The sequence below is a fragment of the Cupressus sempervirens genome, chromosome 3, assembly GCF_028749045.1.
Source record: "Cupressus sempervirens isolate cs-2001-9-10 chromosome 3, ASM2874904v1, whole genome shotgun sequence".
Classification (NCBI taxonomy): domain Eukaryota; kingdom Viridiplantae; phylum Streptophyta; class Pinopsida; order Cupressales; family Cupressaceae; genus Cupressus; species Cupressus sempervirens.
Genome location: NC_143120.1, coordinates 400,781,429 through 400,801,982, shown reverse-complemented (window position 1 = coordinate 400,801,982; position 20,554 = coordinate 400,781,429).

Genomic DNA, 20,554 nt, shown 5'->3' with positions numbered 1-20,554 from the left:
AGAAAAACATGTCTAATTTCGCATATCCAAGCTAAATGATCCAATGTATACAAAGTTATAAAAAAAATATCCTGTCAACATTAAATGTGAAAGTATAAGAGCTATATAGATATAGTTGAACTAGAGCTCCACAATAAGTACATAGGTAAACTAGAGCTCCACAAACAATGTATTGTTAGGATCCTCTCTAGTTTTTATTACCTCTAGAAGTTTTTCATGTTCTTCAATAGACAGTTTCCACTTTTGATTTCTAGGATGTCCTCTTCTTTGTATTGCTTCAAATTGTAACTTGGTTCCTATAACATGGTTACTATAATGTAAAACTTTTCCTCCAAGTTTGTATTCAATAAATTCAATACCACTATTAGTTACCCTTGTTTTTTGATAATATGTTCCTTCAATAACAACAAATCCAATTGGATATGACTGTTGATCAGCAACTTGTGTTTTGCTTTTGTGCATCTTAAAAGATAATAGTCCACATTTTTTGTATTATCTGGTAAGGCTTGAATTGCAAAAATATCTCTTGCATGTATATAAAAATATAGATAAATATAAATTAATTTTAAAATGAGTATACATGTATATTAATTTATATATATGTATATATGCACACAAACTTGCCATTACTAAATCAGAAATGCACACATAATCAACTGAATATACAGGATCATGAATGTCAATATCAATGTCAACATCTTCAAAAGGAGGCTTTCTAAATATCTCCTTCAAATCCCAATGTGAAACATATCTATTCACAATATTTTCACATGCACTCACTAGATTGTCCTTAATGCAGTCATCATAAAAACATGTTTTCTCTCTTACTTTAATTACTGGAGGATTATGGTTTCCTGTAGTCATCACTTGATGTAAAATTCTAATACCATGGATCATTTGACAATTTTAAGGATTAGATCGATCTATATCTATTACAAATACAAAAAATAATTGTCATATTTCAAAATATTTATATTTAATAAAAAAACTCAACAATTTGAAAAATACATTAAAAATAAATATAACTTAAGGGTAAAAGCACAAACCTGTGTCACCTTTTATAAAGAAACGTGATATCAGAATGTGACAGTTCAACATTAATGACAAAAAAAATGGTAGTTGTGTTTAAAATATGAAGATGATGTAAATTGATGAAATGTATAGAATTGTATGAATTTTATGCCTATAATTTTTATAATTTTTTTGACTAAGAATTTATTCCATTTATTTTATTTTGAAGTCCCTTTTTTAACTATAAAAAAATATAGGATGTAGTTCCCGTCAAACAAGTATGTGCAAATCATCTTTTTTTGTTCTGATTTGAAAATATTTTATAGATGACATGTATAGCTAGTGAACAAAAAAAGAAATAATTATTTTTGATGTATATTTTCTTTGTTAGAAGTACTCAAGTTTGACCTTGTCAGAATTCAACAGTTTTTTCCTCCCGTCAAAACTTCCCTATCAAATCTATACCTTCTTGAAAAAAAATTACATATTCGTGAAGAGGATTCTCTCCTCTAGTGATAAATATAATTTTTTGATATGATTTACTATTTTTTTTCATTTTTTGAGAGAGCATCTTCTGAAATGTTGAAATATCGACTTATAATATTTTGAGATTATAACATATTATAACAAATCAAAACACTCAAAAATTTATATAATGATGATATTGAATCTGAGATCTACAAAAGGGTATTTTTAGTTTTTGAAAAAAATTGAGTTTTGATAGAGAAATGAGATTTGACCAAAATAGGTTTTTGTATCACAAACGGTGACACAGATCTGTGTTTTTACCCTTAGTTCACCTTTCACTTCCTAAAAGTAATTCTTATTGTATTTAGTATCTCAAGTAGCAAAATGAACTTTGCACCATTCAACAATTTGATTTGCACTCTCTATCCTATTCCCTGTATGTACATACAATATGCATATATATAAAATTTAAAAGTATATATGCTACTAGTATTAAACATGCACATTAAATGCATATATTTACTTGCAAGTTCATATTTTTGAAGCCCACACTTTATACATGCTCCCTTTTTCCATGTCTAATTTCAAAGAAATTCCATAAAAACCTAACATTGGTTCTAGCATGTTGCATTGCTAACTAATTAAATGCTTTTGCATATTTAAATTGTCATGTGAACATGAAACATGATAAGTATCTACAATTATCTGTGTACATGTATCAAATCAAAATAGGCATGTACAAATAAATATAAGTTAAAATAAAGTTAAATAAATGTGTAAGTTTGTGTATACTAACTTACACATCCATCAGACCAAATCCAGTGCTCTAAAACATTTATTCCATGATTTTTGAGATCTTCAAAGAACATTGCAAAACAATGAGCCATATAACTGCTACCATGAACTCTATCATCACTAATATAAAAAATGAACCTCTTTGATGATGATACATTCATTTTCATCCAACCTTTCTATCCGATCCACCTCAAACTATGCATGTCTATAGGTCACTTGCACAAATATTGCAACTTGTTTAGAATGATAATATTACCCTTGAAGCTTTGTTTGAGGTGCAAATGTATAATTCTTAGAAAAGTCTACAACTGAAAGTAAACAACCAAGTGGAAAACAATTTTGGAATCACAAAACTGTTTAGGTTGCCATCATGCATCATGACAATGTTGGATATGTAGATATATCAATGGACAAAACTTGGTCATAAACTCATTATAACACAATTCACTCTCCTTCAATACAATTTTTTTGGATTCATCTCCTGTCTTATTTTGGTATGTCTCATATTCATACCTCATCCATGTAACTAGTGTGGATTCATTAATATTCTCAATTTGTATTTTAGAAAGTTTGGTAAATATCCATAACCTTCACATTGATTTTTGATGCATTGCACTTTGAACTCATTGGAATCTTCTAATTTATCACATAATATGGACTTCACAAATTGTATTGTACTACCAGGGATGACCGAATTAGGATCAAGTAATGCCATAACTTTTTTATATGATTGCAAGTATAGACCAAATTCAACATGATTTCAAAAACAACAAGTTTCATGCATCTTATGTATGCATAAAAAGGAAGGATGCAAACTCTCAAACATTCTCTGACATATTTAAAATAATTCACTTTGAGTTATATCTATGAAATGTTTTGGATATTCAATTTTGGCCCCTATCTCTTGATCTTTAATTTGTATAGTATCATGCCTATTGGAAGAAACATGAGAATGTGTGGTCAAAAATTCAATAACTTGTCTTTTTACATCTTCAAAAATTCTATCTTTTCAAGGAACTCTACAAATATTCACTCAGTTATTCTCAATGTTATCATCTAGCATATTTCTCCTCTTGATGTATCTTTGATCAATTCTTCTAGATAGATGTAGTACATCATAAATTGCACGTACCTATTTTCTATTTTTCAATTTTCTACTAGATATAGTAGTCATCAATGGTCTACGTGCATTACTCAAGTCACCTCCTTGAGTTGTGTTGTCAATTTTTTTATAAGCATTTTGTAAGCTTTAAACTATTGTTTATTCATATTATGCACATGGTTTTTCCTATTATCAACACCCAACAACTCTAAAATAGGTCTCATACCTTTTCTCCTAAATAACTTGACAAATAATTGTGCCTATTCAAATATACTTTTATCTTTGAAATATTCATCCCACATGTTCTGATAATGCTTTCTAATAGTGTTATCATTTATCATATCTTTAGATGGAATTTGGTTAAAAAGTAGTTCCTCATCCAAATCCATCAAATTTGTTATGCCTTCTAATTTGTTTCTATCAATAGAACTACAAATTTCTTCCTCTTCATTACTTTCATTCTCTTCATGAATCTCATCCTATTCAGGAATTTCAGTAGGTTTGTTTTGGTTACATTTTGTATGAACTTTCATTTTGTCATCTCTTTTCGTATCATATTTCCTTGATCTTTTCCTTTTACTGCCCATTGAATACTTTAATCTATAGAAACAAATTTTTTTAAAGATTTTTAACATAGAATACCAGCTAATGCTTCAATTTGGCATACATAAAAATGAAAATAAGTAGACAGGAAAAAACACCTTAAAAATATTCAATCCTTTGTGATTTTGAGGATTTTCGCAAAATATTTGCTGAAAATGGCTTCAAAAATCATTGTCTTCCGAAAATGCTCTTCTACTTTTTGTTGTTTTCTATATTTATTAAAATAAAGAAAACAAAAAACTTATTTGTTACATGAAATAGCTTGGAAACTAACTTATTTTATACATGAAACTGCCAAATTAACCACTTGCAGTTTGTAGGGCCAATAGGGGTTCTGGTTGAAATGCTTTTGGCCAGAATGATTATGACCGAAATGGTTTAAGTCATAACTACCTATGTGGCTGCCACACAAGCAAAAGTAAGAACTTTTGCAAGCTTCTCACTTTGAAGGCCGATTTGACCTAGTGAATTGAAGTTTTTTTTAAAACTAAAAATAGACTTTTGTAGTCTTGGAGTCAAGATTATGATCATATAATTTTTATTATTATTTTGATTAGGATAATATGTTATAATTTGAAAATATTACAAATAGGTATTTTAAGATTTAGGAAAATGTCTATTCAAAAATAGGAAAAAAATAGTAAATTGTATTCAAAAATTATTATTTTTTAATACTGCACTAGAGGAGAGAGTCTTCTTCAAGAATATGTAATTTTTTCTTTTTTAAAAATGTAGATTGGATAGAAAAAGTTTGATGGGAGAAAAAAACTATCAATTTCTAATAACTTTGACTTTGATGAGTTATAACTTGAAAAATATTAGCCAAATTTCAATTTTTCTTTTTTGGTGCACTAGGTATACATGTTGACTCTAACATATTCAAAAATTAGACCAAAATATGAATATTTGCATATATTTTTTTGATGGGAAAAAAACTCTATATTTTCAGCATTTTAAAAAAAATTAAAAAGACTTTAAAAATTCAAAAATAAATAAAATTTTGACTCAATTTAAAAAAAATAAATTAAAAACATAAACTTCATCTAATTTTACACATTTCATTAGTTTACATCATCTTCAAATTCTAAGCACAAATGCCATTTTTATGTCATTAAAGTTGAAGACTTTAAATTCTGATATCACTTGTCCTTTATAAAAGGTGACACGAGTTTGTGCTTTTACCCTAATCTCATTGTAGTTTTGACATTGTAGTGACAAACCACTTAGTCATTATCTAATAGAGAATAGTGTAAGCCAAATGCATAATGCATGCTGAGTGAACAGAGTGAGCTAAGGGAACAAAGCATGCTAAGCATAAGTCTCCAGACAGTACAAAATGAGTAATATGGTAGTTAGTGCTGACCACTAGTTGGTGTCGAGCAGTCAATGTGTGTCAATTCACCTGGGTGTTGAGTGATTGAAAAGGTGAGCAACAGTATGTGTTGAGCCATTTAGGAGCCAAGTATCAATAGAAAGAGCACAGTGAAGGTCAAGCATCAGAGCCTATTGATGCTGACTGAACAATCAATGACATAGATATTTGTAATGACAAAAAATTCTATGTAAACCATTTTTGGCTGACGTGAGCATTAATTTTCAATTATAAGAAATAAGGAGGGAGTCATATTACACATTCCTATGTTATGCATGCAACCAATCAGATTGATGGAAGCATTAGGCAGCAATAAGGATCAACCACAACCATTGATTCTAACCTAATTTAGTTGCCATGATGTTTATAAAAGAAGTAAACCCTAAAGTTAACTAATGTTGCTAAGGAGGATACTAAGGAGAGTATCCAATGCAAGAGAAATATGGAGAAGATGGCTAAGACAAAGTAATGCTATATAGAATCTGTCTAAAAAGAATAGAAACAAATAGTGAAAGGTTAGAGAGTATAGATTTGATCAGGAGAATTAAGAGATAATGAGTGAAGAGGAGATCTGACATCAAGTAGTCAAGTTCTAATCAAAGGATTAGGTGTTGAATCATTTAACAAGTGATACAAAGTAAATCTCTTAACAAAGTAGTCTTAACAAGCTTTTGGAAATCTCTTAAATGAGTCCTTACTTCATTGTGAGTTTAAATCTTTTAGCAAGGTAAGACCTAAAAGTTTTTTGTAAGCTTTTAATAGGGCAGACCTTTAACATGATAGATCATAGTTTATGGTCAAAACTTTGCAGCCATAATTGGCCACACCTTATTGCTACAATATTGAAGATTTTTGGGTGTCATCATCACCCTAGTTTTACCTTTTCATTAGAGGGTTTCCTGATAACAAAAACTCATGTTATGTGTTAATTTACATTATGCTATGAATGTGATGCATGCTTACATATTTTAGTTTATATGTTAACTTATGAGATGGATTAAGATTAATTATTTTAGTGGTACAAGTTCGAAGTGCTAATTCACCACCTCTCTCAAAACTTACTTTCTCATTGTTATTTCTAACAAGGGTTTCTAGTGGTATTTTCCACAAGGTAAAGTTTTTTGGGTTGTGGTTTTATTCTCCCTCCACTTTTTCATGATTTTTAGTCTTTCCTTCTATGTGTCTTTAGTCGATGAGGATTCTTGGGCTTAGATGTAGTGGTGGATATTTCTCATTTCTATTTTTGGCCTTTTCTCTATTGCCAGTAGTGTTGTGTGGGGTTTGCATTGGTCTTGCTACTAATTTTGAGGTGGGGTTTCATATTCATTTCTTAATGTGGGTTGAAGTCCTGCTTTCTCTTTTTCATCTTATCTACTTCTTTTTAAGGTAGCCTATTGAGGTGGAGGCTCATCTTTTTTAGGTGACTAATTTCTAGTGGGATTGTTTTTTTGTAGGGGGTCCTCTTCTTCTTCTAGTGCAGTGTTGGGAGGATGGAGTGGGATTTTCTCCTTCTAGATTGTGTAATTTTTTCTCTATTTTCTATTTCACTCTATTTGTGTGGTTTTTGGTGTAGTGGAATTCTAACTTTCTTGTTGGCAGTTTGGATGCTCATATTCTAAGTGGTTGATGTAGGAGCATGATTGGGTTTTCATAAATCCTCCATGTTTGAGGTATTTGGCTTTGGAGTTGTGGACTTGGTCACCAAAGGAGTGGTTCTTAGTCATTATTGGGTATAGTTATGACTAAGTTGCTTGGTCATTGAAGGCACTTAGTTGCTAAGGAAGCTTGATAGATACTGACTTTGGAAATTTACTATGTGCTCAACATGTACTGTGTTGTTGGCATGTGATCAGAAATTATTCAACATTAAATAAATGAACTTTTGATTAATACTTAATCAACTTCAATGAATTTTCAATTTTTGGTTGTCCATGAACAACTTCTAATAGGAACGTAAATCCAATAACTTTTAAGCTTTTTTGAAGATTTATAAGCGGTTCAATTTGAATCTAAGATGGAGAAGGATAGGGACATACATTTCATTTGTTGAGATTGCCAACTTGTATTAGATCTTATATACAAAGTTATGGGTAGACATCTCAACCATGGTATTGATCAATTCCTCTAGAGTTCATGGGAATACATCTCATTCATGGGATAGCCCAACTTTTATGAGCTTAGATAGACAACTCCTCCATGAGTTTGTCCAAATTTGATTGATTTGCAGGCATACATCTCACTTATGAGATTGTTCACAATTGTACAAAATGTTATGTAATATTATGAATAAATTGAATTCTTGATATTGTTTATTATGTGTTTACAATAATACTATTTCTTCTTTTGGTATTGTCCCCTAAATTGAAAAAATGATTTAGATTAGTGGTATCAGAGCCAAGTTTGATCATTTCAACTGTATCAACAACAAAGAGACATGTTTTGTATCTTTGTGTTAATAAGCTTCTGTGGTGTTTCAGTTTGAGAAGTTCAAATTGATGGTAGAAGCGTTTGTGTAAATTTTTAATTTACAAGATGGTGGTTAACATATATTGGAAGATATATCATCATGGGCTCATGGTTTTTCATGTTCTTCATCAACACATACACCAGAATATATTTAACAATAAATCATCTATTAGCTTGAGATCTAATATGATTTTGAATCTGCTGAAAAATGCAAGGTTTCACACACTTTCTTCTTCTTGTGCTTTATTATATACTAAAAGAGGCATTTTTATCTTTAGAATCACTAGGTTTCAAGCACCTCTTAACACCATCTCCATACATGATTATTTGTGGCATGGTTTTGATCTCACATCTGCTCTACTCCTTTGTAGACATGGGGAGGCCCGAAAAAATAATTAGAGGACACTCTAAAATTCTATCACTTCTTTTCTAGCTCTGCTAGGGTTTCTTGCTTCATGAAAACTTTAAGTTTTCTTGTGTACAGCTCTTTGTCTGAGCTTTCTTTCTATAGTCACCACTTTTCACACCGTATTTATTGCAAGAGCTTTTAGGCTAGGATATTATGGCTCTGACTAGTAGTGAACCAGTTTGTTTTGGTGTTCATGCTACTACTTCAGACTGCCATGGTGCTGCCATAGAACAAACACCATCGCAAGTTTGTCCTGAAGGTTTTTCAAGAGGTAATCCTGACATTATCCTTCCTTTGCAAGAATTTGATGCTGCATGTGACTGGTTAGAACAACATACCTTGATAGATTATTTTGTCGGTAGGACTCCTCCTGAAGCTATGCTCTAAGAATGGGTTAACAAGAGTTAGACTCCTCATGGAGTCTACCTTGATGCTATGCAAAACCTTACCAAAGGTTTTTTTTAATTTCTCTTTGCTAACCCATCGCAAGCAGACGTGGTCTTTAACAACAGACCTTGGTCTATGCATTCTTTTCTACTTGTTTTTCAAAAATGGTCACAAGACTTCATAGTCTTGAATGATAAAAAGCTTAGGATTCCTTTGTGGGTCGAGTTCCTAGGTTTACCCCTGCCATGCTAGGCTTTCATTGAGTCCATTGCTAAAGCCCTTGCCAAAGTTGTCACCAAGGAGCCTAAGAAATTTATTAATGCTCACCCATAGTGATGAATTTGCATCGAGGTTGATCTTTCCAAGGATCTTAAGGACTCTATATAAATCTAGATTAGGGCTCAAACCTTCTTCTAGAAGGTGCTTTACTTGAACCTCCCCAACACCCATTATAGGTGCCAGTCCATAGAACACAAGATTAGGGATTTCCCTTTGGCTATGCCTAGGGTCAAGCCCATGCCTAAAGAAGCACCTATCAAATAGGCTGAAGAGAAAAAATAAAAATAGGTTATTGTTGGGTGCAAGGGAAAGGCTACCTTGAATCCCTTGCCCCCCAAGAAATCCTATGCAGTGGTCACCGTGGTTCCTCCTATCCCCATAGAAGCATCAATTCCAGCCAACATAGGGATGTAAGCATCTTTCACAACACCTATTCTAAGGGTTTCATAGGTTTCAAACCCTACTAGTACATAGGGGATAAAGGTGGCCGCCAGGGTAAAAACCTTGGCTAGGGTTTGTACTCCCCTTGCTACTTCTTCCATAGTGCCCCTAGTGACGCAATGTTCTCATAGTCCTCCTAGATGTGCGGACATACCAGACGTGAAATGAAAGGCTCTAAGTTCAAAGGATTTTCTATTTGACTTCAACTAGGCTTATACCTTCATGCAAAATAGCTACTCCCCTCTTGAGGATGAGGATGATATGGAAGAGTTTTTATGAACTTCCTATCATGGAATGTTCAAGGTCTCATAGACCTTCCTAGAAAGTACTATGTTCAGGATGTTCGTCATAGACTTGGTAATTTAGATTTTCTCTATTTGTAAGAAGTTAAAATTTTTGGTTTCATGCTTTCTTTGAGGTGACATGTCATTTGGCAGGATGGCATTATGTTTTCCTCTTAGCATGAAGCTAGCTGAGGTGATGTAGTTACTCTCATGTCACCTCACCTTCATTATGCTATTATTTTGTACAGTTCTGACCCCACACATAGAATTATTTGGATTTTTCTTTCCATTAACAATCATTCTTTTAGAGTCATTAATATTTATGATTCCAATGATGCTGTGGAAAATCCCAGATGTGGGCCTGGTTGGCTGAAAATTTTCCTCCAGCTACTTGGGTCATGTGTGGGGACTTCAATATGGTTGAAGTGGCCTCTGAAAAAGATGACATTCTACCTTTTCACTGGACAACTAGGGAAAGATAATCTTAGTACTACATTCACAATAAACTAGGCCATTTTGATCCCAATACCAACCGCTGTCAAGATAGTGGGGTTTGGCACACTTGGTCCAACTTTTGAACTAGCTCTGACCGCATTTTAAAATGTCTCGATTGTGCTATGATCACTACACAAATCCTTTTTGTATTTTTCTAAGAATCAAGATTTACCTATCATTCCTCTACTAGATATGACATTATTTGACCACTATCCCATTTATTTTTTCATTTCTTGGAAAATAGCTATGCCGAAGGTGGCCAAGTCTTTGTTCTTCCTCAACACGTCTATGCTGATGCATGCTTCCACCATCTCACACATCCTATGTGTCTAGAATTTGGAGCCACATTTTCATTCTCAAAGGAGATGGATTCAATGGTTGAATGATGCCATTACCAAAACTACTTGATTCCTATGCATCTATGGGCATCAATTGGAAATGTTCAAAAAATGGTCATATGAAGCCAACACCCTTGCCCTCAAAAAAGCCTCTTAGACTCTCACCCTCAATCCCTTTGATGTGGATTTGCAAATTCAGCTTGCCAAGCTTTTCCATGACAAACAAGTTGCTGATAACTATGCTACTTGAGGAGCCCAAATCAAAGCCTGTCTCCACTAGTTAGAGGTTGGTGATAAAGCCTCAAAGGAGTTCTTTCAAACTCTTTGAGCCCGTCATACCAATTTTGGATTAAAAATATCAAACAAAGAATTACTATTCTATCTAGTCTCCTTGACATCCTACAAGCATTTATTCATCACTATAAGAACATGTTTTCTCTGTAGGGAAATTTGGTTGCTCAGGAGGAAGCTCTTAGAAGGTGTATCTCTGTTAATCCAAACTACCTAGCAGTTGAGCAACATGTTTTTTGTGAGAAACTTCTTTCCCTTCGAGATCTTAAAGAGGAGATCTATTCCATGGCTAATGAAAAGTCCCCTAGGTGTGATGGGTTTCCCTATGAATTTTACAAACACCTCTAGGAGCATATAGGTCATGATCTGCACAAAGTTTATCTTGAAGCCTATCATTCTAAAAGCCTAGGAGCAATTATAAATAAAGGAAGGCATGGAATGGGCTCACAAGTCTAATAAGAAGGCATGGAATGGGCTTGCAAGTCTAATAAGAAGGCTATCTTTTTAAAGATAGATTTTGCTATAGCCTATGATTGCATTGAATGGCCCTTCATCTTGGCTATGCTCCAGGCTCTAGGTTTTCGTCCCAATTTCCTCTAGTCCATGGAGATGCTCTTTGGTGATGCTAATGCTTGCATTACCATCAATAATTTGCAACCAAAGGCTTTTGGTCTTTTTCATTCAATCGAGCAAGGTTGCCCAGTAGCTCTAGCACTTTATGTCCTTGCTACTAAAGGTTTTGGATATTTGTTAGCTCATTTTGTGTCTTTAGGATCAGTTTGTGGCATTTCTTTGCCTAAATCATCCTCCTAGTTAGTCAATGGACACTTTGCTAATGATTCCTTTCTTACTCTTTTAGAGGATGAAGAAAACATCAATAATGCTTTAAGTTGCCTGGACACCTTTTGTCAAGCCTCTAGATCTGCCATTCAATGGCATAAAATGCTCTGCTTCTGCCAGTCATTTTTGTCAGCTCCACCTTTGCTCAGCTAGTTTGAGTGGAAATGGGTTATGCATGGGGAAATCTTCCACTTTCTTGGCATTCATTTTTCTTTCCAAGCTTTTCTTGTGGAACTTTGGAATGCTATGCTGGCCAAGATTAGCAAGAAGCTTGATTATTGGATCACAAAATCACTCTCCCTTGCTAGGAAATTCCAAATTTTCTCGAAGATTCTAGTGGCCACTTATGTGTATTATTCCTTCTAGTGGGCTCCCTCCAAAGCTTCGTATCTGAAGCTGGATAGTTTTCTCAGGGATTTTCTCTAGGCCTCTGGTTTTGATGATCATGGCTTTCATAGAGTTGCCTAGGATTTTTGTTGTCTCCTGAAAGAATCTTGTGGTCTTAGCCTCCTTTCCACTTAGAAATAAGGCCTTGCTCTCTGTGAAAAATGCATTATTCAAGCTATTTCTAGAGATGAAGCCTAGAAGATTCTGGTTCAGAACTACATTTCTTCTGATTTCCTATTAATAGGCCTGCATGGAAGGGGATTGGTTTCCAAACCCTTCTCATCATGCATGAGCTAGTGGCCATACAAGGCTCATTTGTCATCAAGAGCATATGGAAAGCCTGGGAAGCTGTTAAGCCTTGGCTTTGTTAGGCTGGAGTTGATTTTTGCAATGGCCTCTCCTTGAATTGGTAGATCATTTGGTGGTCTCCCTTGTTTTCCATTTAGGGTACTCCCCTTGCCAAGACTCAAGGTGCTAGTGCTTTGCGTTTTTCCAAACGTGGCATCCGAACTTCTGAGGACCTCTTCTCAAGGGTCACCATGAGTTTTAGGACTTGGGAAGATATGCAAGTATAATATTGCCTTATCCGTTTAGATCGACAAACTTTTGACCTTCTTCTCTCTTCCATCCCTATGCATTTAGTTCACAAAGTGGGGATTCAGTTTGTTCGACTGTGGTGGCATGATTGGAAGTGGTATACTGCCACTCCATTTTCCAATTACAAGCCAAATTTTGGATAAATATGGCTTTTGCCCCATCTTCTAATGGTGGACATGCTTAACCAAAGATGGCATTTGCAATCTTATCTTTCTCAATAGAGAAAATGTTTTGATACCATTTGGAATGCTATAAATAAACCCAAGATTGCTCATTTTTCTTGGTGCTTGGCCTTCCAAGGACTTCCCTTGGGGCCTCAGCTTAAACAAATTAGGGTTCTTGATCCCAGATGCCCCTTCTATGGACAACCAGAGTCTTTCTTGCATATTTTTGGGTTTTGAAAGTATGCTCAAAACTATTGGCACTAGATTCACAATTTTTTCAAGCCATTCAAGATTGAACCCTTTTCTTGGAATATGATCTTGTTAAGTGATTCCCCCAAAATTCCTTGGAAGTTCACTTAGATTTGGCATACCTTTAGGATGGAAATTTTGTTTTCTCTATGGAAAGATAGGAATATTGTTCTTTTCACACAATTTTTTGGATGTTAATATTGCTACGTACACTAAGGCATGCATTTGTAATAATGTAATTATGCAAATTTAGGTGCAAGCTAACAAAGTTTCCCTTGAGGTAGCTCACCTGCAGGAGCTAATGAACCACTAGAGAAATACTCCCTACACTATTTCCAAAGTTTCTCTTGATGCCTCGACAGATACCTCGACACCTCGTGGCCACCATTCTTAGTGCCATTCCTTAGGCTGCTACTCGCACACCTCGTGCTCCCAGGCTTCCCACCACCACTCTCCTAGTGGTGGTGATGGTGGATGGAGGTACCACCTAGCTTCCCCACCCCATGGTGGCTTTGGTTGGTACCTGGCTCCTCCTCTTGGTACTCATCAGGTGCATTCTGGGAAGTGGTCTCTCCTGGACTTGGTGATTTCTCATCTGTAGCTAGAGGTTAAAGATGCAGAGGCTGCCACTGATCCTCTAGTTACTACTATTGCTGATGATGGCTAGACTATTCCCAGCTTGCTCCCAATCCCAGAGATGGTTGTGGTTTTCCTGATAAAGATGATCCACCACCCTTGGCTAACCCTGCTTTGGCATCCTGAGGTTGCTTTATATGTTTTTATTTTTATTTTAAAAATTAATAGTTTCCATTTTTGGCTATGGCCGTGTTTCTAGTCTAGCTTCAGTTGTGTGAACTCTTTCATGGGGTGATCTTGTATCCCCTGGTTCCTTTTTTGTGAATTATAATCTTAGTATATTTTTTAATAGAAAAGGACTATTCATCAAAAAAATATCTTTCACAGAACACTTCTTAATAAACACTAAAACCAAATGTATTGTCTACATTGAGGTGGGAAAAAGGTTTCTCAAGGAGCTGCTTAGTATTCTTACCATGCTAATCAGCTATATCCCTAAAAAAAATTTGGAATTGTACTTCACAAATAAAGTTGGGTCTCTCGCCACTCTCTATTAGAAAAAAAAATTGTACCCCTTCATGGTATCGATCTACATCTCTTCTGGTTGCTTGATTGCAAATATAACATCTTTGATAAGAATTCGAAGAATCTTGGGAGTGGATGGTGTGGAGTCTACCTAGTTATTGGTAAGAATTCTAAAGTGACTCACAATATTGGTGGCAAAAATAAATGTATGGCTGTTCAAGTAGATTTCTTAAATTTTTTCTTTAGACTACATATTGCTATAGGAAGCAGTCCGGATACATTGTAATTGGATCATCTTGTCACTACTATTATTATTTCTTTTGGATATGTTTTAAGGTTTTTGCTTAGGAAAGAGTGAAATGAATCATTACATATTTATTGTGTGCATAGAAGGATAGTAATGATGAGACCCCTCGTGACAAGGGGGGAATATAGAGCGTGACTACAATTTTTGTGGAATGATGATGTTGCATGGTGTTGTATTTAGAGTATCTCTTGATGATAATATTGTTGAGCCCAAAACTCCAATATTTAACTATGTCCAACATCCCATTAATTCTACAATTATTCCCAGTCCATCAACACTATGGAGATTATATTGATCATCCTGTTAGTATGCCACCTTTGTGATACTATTCTCCATGCCATTGTTCTGAGTTAAATGGTTGCATCCAATGGCTACATTTTCAAAGGAACATGTGTCCCCTCTTGTATTCACCATGGTGAAATTTTTGAATATCCAATCTCCTTACAGGCTCAAGTTTTTGCCTTATATCTAAGATTACTCATAGTCTGGAGATTACTGGCAATCCAGAGAACATGTTGAATTTCCAAGAGTAGAGTAGAGGGAAGAAGAGTAGGGGACCCATCTGTATGGCTTTGGGCACATCATTATTTCATCTGGAAGATGATGGGGCAATGAGGCCCACTACCTCATAAGAAAGAAGGAATGATTAGAAATGATTTGACATTAAATAAATGAGCTTCTAATTAATATTTGATCAACTTCAATGACCTTGCAATTTTTTTCTTGTTCATTCAACTTCTAATAGGAACATAAATCCAATAAATTTTCATCTTCCTTGAAGATGTATAAAGGGGTTCAATTTGAATCTGAGATGGAGAATGACAGGGACATATATCTCATTCATAGAGATTGCCAATTTGTATCAGATCTTATATATGGAGTTCATGGGTAGACATCTCAACCACAGGATTGCCCAATGTAATGTCCCATTTCAGGACATTTATTCATTTTCTTTTTTATTTGTATTAGTTTGATAATACTTAATATGATACTCCTTTGGATGTTTGATATTGTATATATATGCATGTTTCATAGAGTCATGTCTTTTCATTGATAATAATTATATTATATTAAGAAATATAATTATATTAATTATATATATTTGTATTAATAATACCATATATTAAATATTTTTTAATTTATTTAAATAACTTTAATAACATATATTATATCTATCGTTATTAATAGTATAAGTGTTATAAACATTATTTATTCATTAATCTTATATATCATAGTATATGTATATATATATATATATATATATATATATATATATATATATATATATATATATATATATATATATATATATATATATATATATATATATATATATATATATATATATATATATATATATATATATATATATATATATATATATATATATATATATATATATATATATATATATATATATATATATATATATTCATATTCAATAGTATATTATTTGAATATCTAATATATATGTATATATATTATATGCGTATGATAATATATATTATATATTTAATTTATATATTTTATTAATCATTTTAATATTATAAACTTTTATATATTATACTTATTTATTATTAAAATTATATGTCAAAATGAGGATATCACAATCCTCCCCTCTTGAATTCGCTTTTGCTCAAGCAAAAGCATTCATACACAAGCTCCTTCACAGACACAAAACATATTTGCATACCAAATCCTAAAGATTTATGAGATATACATCTTAATGAATGAAAACGCAAAGTAGACAAAAAGTAGACACAAGGTAAACACTTGAATGCATGGAGACACAAAGTATACATGATGCATACAATTGAAGACATGGAGTAAACACGATGCAGATAGTTGAAGATACAAAGTATACACAGTGTAAACACATAATACTCATGTTATGTGATTCCTTGATTGTGAACCTGCAACAACAAAATCATTAGTACACATTTATATATAAATTTTCCTTTGTAGAATGTCCTTATATCAATCTCTTGACAATGTATTTATGGTCTCAATTAAATGACTTGTCCATCAAAAGTATAGTTCATTTATTTACTCACCATTTTTAGAGTGCGAGAGGAGAAACTATAATAGGGTGCCCTGTTAGCCAATCACGGGCCTCATCATTCTCCCTTATTATTGTTATCTCTCTCTGATCATCATCTCCAAGATAGTGCCTTTGTATGATGTACCCCAGGGTATTCAATCCACCGTAGGCCTTACCTAGTACCTTTGGATGATGCAACCCAATGCCCATCTCACCACAGGCCTTACCTAGTACCTCTGAGTGGTGTCACCCAGCCCATTCCATCGTACACCTTATCTTATCTTGGACAATGATGACCAACATTATAATTCATTAAAGCAATGAAAAGTCAATCAAGCTTTAAACTTAATTGATTAATAATAATGTTTGTAATAATCATTTCAATTATCAAATGATATGATTATTTAGAACTATAGATTATATATGTTTATAATTTCATACAAATACATTTATCTTATATATTATAAAATAACATAACATAATCATTCATGTTAATAATAGAAATTAAATAAAATTTAATTTAATAATGTATAAAAATTGAAAAATTTAACCAAACCTTATTTTTACCTTTCATATGCTATGATGAACCTCTTTATATTTACCTCATTTAACCTTCTCTTGGTAGGCGATGAGTCCCATCGTATCTTGATTAGTTATGTATTTGTCTTTTCCTTCCTTGATTCCTTATGTTGGTCTTAGTTAGGTCATCCTGCAGAGAAAACTGGACATGTATTTCATAGTTCTGCAGTAAATCATGATGTGACATTTTTACTTGATACAATATGTATATGAACATATGTCTAGCTATGTTATAACCTTGGCTTCAGTTAAGGATTGACGGGATTCAATGTTTTTGAATACCCCAAGTCTCGCACTTTCTCAATTGCTTGCAATGCTCTTTCTGACTTTGTTCCATATCCTTCTTATATTAAATTGAACATACAATATAAATGATAATTTCTTTTAGATAATACATATTATTTTTTCAAAACTGATGAAATACTAATATCCTCTAACCTTATTTCTTCAACAGTTTGTCATACAGCATAATCCACAAGCTTCGGAATAGTGACCATTCTATTTTTCATCATAGGCCCATCAGTTTAAACATTTATTAAAATGTGAGATTAGATAATATTGTAATATGTCAACTACTCTTCTTATATCAAGATAGTTACAAAGTTGAATATTAGTATAGTCAAATTCATTTTGCGCATGCTCTCAGATATTTGTATCGAGAGTTTAAACTGGTCTTTCTAATTTGGACGCAGCATTTGTATCAAGAGTTTAAACTATTCAAATTTGTACATAATAGTATAAAGATTTCAATTCCAATCATTAATCATCCATGGCTCAAAGGGTATAAAGTGTGTTTTAGACTTCTACAGACAATTATAATGATGATTGATGCTCACAATAGTTTTCGTAATATATATTCTGCAAATGCTTGACAGAACATGGTTGTCAGTATTGATCATTGCAGAAACTTCTATGATCATTATAATATTCTGATCAAACAACCTTTTCACATTATTCAGATCATCAGTAGAATTAGGAGGTTGCTTGAGAGAATAATTCATAGCCGCGCAGGACAGAGTCTTTCTTCTTTTAAGTTTTGTTACTCACAATTTGATGTCCTCTCTATTATGATATTCCCAAATTTTCATTCACAAGCTGGCAAGATGTTGTGCTGTGATATTCCCCAATTAAATTGAATACTCTGCAATATATATATATATATATATAGATGTTTTATATTTGACGGGAACATGACTTTAACTCTACAATTGGGTCAAAGCAGTTCATATGTTACTCTCTATTTTTAATACTTTTCTTATGTCCTTTTTGTATTTCTATTGTGAGTTGCAAGCTAGTATTTAGTGGATTCTATCAATTTGGATGCTAAGGTTTTGTATTGATCTCTTTTATTATATCTAGCCAGTATGTCTAAATCATAATGATTGTATTCAGTGATTTAACTATCCTTCTTATGTCTTATGTTGACGAGGATCGGACATTTCTCATGTTGCTTATAATTTCAGTCTTTTATACTAACCTCACCATTTCCATATTAACTCATGTGGAGAGATTTGACTCATATGCACATTGTTCATCGGTAATTTAATGGATGACTATATTATGCACACTAAAATATTCATTCTATTGTTTTTGCTAGTCTTATACGAAATATTGACTTCTTCTCTTGTGAGCTGTGATTATATTTATCAGTTTGCTTGTATCCTCTAATTGGTATCGTCTTTGTTTATACAGTTTATGACTCGATCTGAACACCCACTATGATGAAATAATCCCAAGACATCTCCTATGCTACTGGTTAAAATATGGATGAAAATGAGTAATTCCTCGATTATAGTTTTATTGCCTGTTCTGAGTTGTCTTTATTCATCCCATATCATTCCTCTCTATATCGCTTCCAATCATTTTCATTCTTCATTCCCTTGTGCCCTTTGTTGGAGGACATCATAAAACTATCCACCATATATATGTTGATGTATGTGCTCCTGGATTATTGTACTTTCTTCTTGGTTGGGGGATGACTAAATAAGGTATATGTATGGTTGTGTTTATCTCTCTCCTTAATCATCTTCTTTCCTCCTATATTCATTATTGTCTCTTATGATATATCAGATATTATTTTAACACTAGATCTGAATATTGTTCCCATAAAACTATCTGCGGTGGTAATCTTCATATATATATATATATATAATAATTCTTTTTCATGCATTGTATGTCCTTTAGATATTAGCATTCTGTTGTAACACCTCTGTCTATCCTGTTCAATCCTCTTTTACACTCTTACCACTTCATTGAATATCTATATTAAATTCTGTTTGAAATCTTTCTACCGTGCTTTTATTTTTTTGTGGTGTAAATGTTGAGAATATTCATTTTATTTTCATATTCCATAGGGTTTGATCAATCATTTTAGACTATCTACTTTCCCAACTCTCTTGAAATTCTTCTACACTATTGTGTATTTTGCTGAGGATGTACTCTTGTGATTATAATAGCTGATGTCTTTACAATTTGGTATACATACCGTAGAGTACTGAATAGTATACAACAGTCCATTTCCTTCATCAATTTCTATCTTGTCATGCTAAATGAAATTTACAATATACGTTCACTTGGATATGTGATTTGATATTTTGTCAAGGGTAAAAGCACAAATCTATGTCACTTTTTATAAAGAAATGGGATATCAGAATGCAACAGTCCAACATTAATGACAAAAAATAATGGTATTTGTGTTTAGAATATGAAGATGATGTAAATTGATAAAATGTGTAGAATTAGATGAATTTTATGCTTATAATTTTTATAAATTTTTTGAGTAAGAATTTATTCATTTTATTTTATTTTGAAATCCCTTTTTCAATTGTAAAAAATATAGAGTGTAGTTCCCATCAAACAAGTATATGCAAATCATCATTTTTTGTTCTGATTTGAAAATATCTTATAGATAACATGTATAGCTAGGGAAAAAACAAAGAAATAATTATTTTTTATGTATATTTTCTTTTTATTAGTACTCAAGTTCAACATTGTTAGAATCCAATAGTTTTTTCCTCCCATCAAAACTTTCCTATCAAATCTATACCTTCTTGAAAAAAATTATATATTTGTGAAGAGGTTTCTCTCCTTTAGAGATAAATATGTTTTTTAAAATTTTTTTGATATGATTTACTATTTTTTTCCTTTTTCGAGAGATCATCTTCTAAAATGTTGAAATATCAGCTTATAATATTTTGAGATTATAGCATATTATAACTAATCAAAACACTCAATAATTTATATAATGATGATATTGAATCTGAGATTTATAAAAGGATATTTTTATTTATTGAAAAAAAGAAGAGTTTTGATAGGGAAATGAGATTTAATCAAAATAGGTTTTGGTATCCTAAACGGTGACATAGATGTATGCTTTTACCCTCACAGGTTAACCATTAGCTGCTCTTCGAGACCTAGTTTGCAGATAAAGGCATGAGCATGTGATAGTTTGAAAATTTTCACATCAATATTTACATTGCTTGAATAGATCAAAGTAGTAGCATCATGCAATATATCACTGGAATTGTATTATCTTTTTGTATAAATTT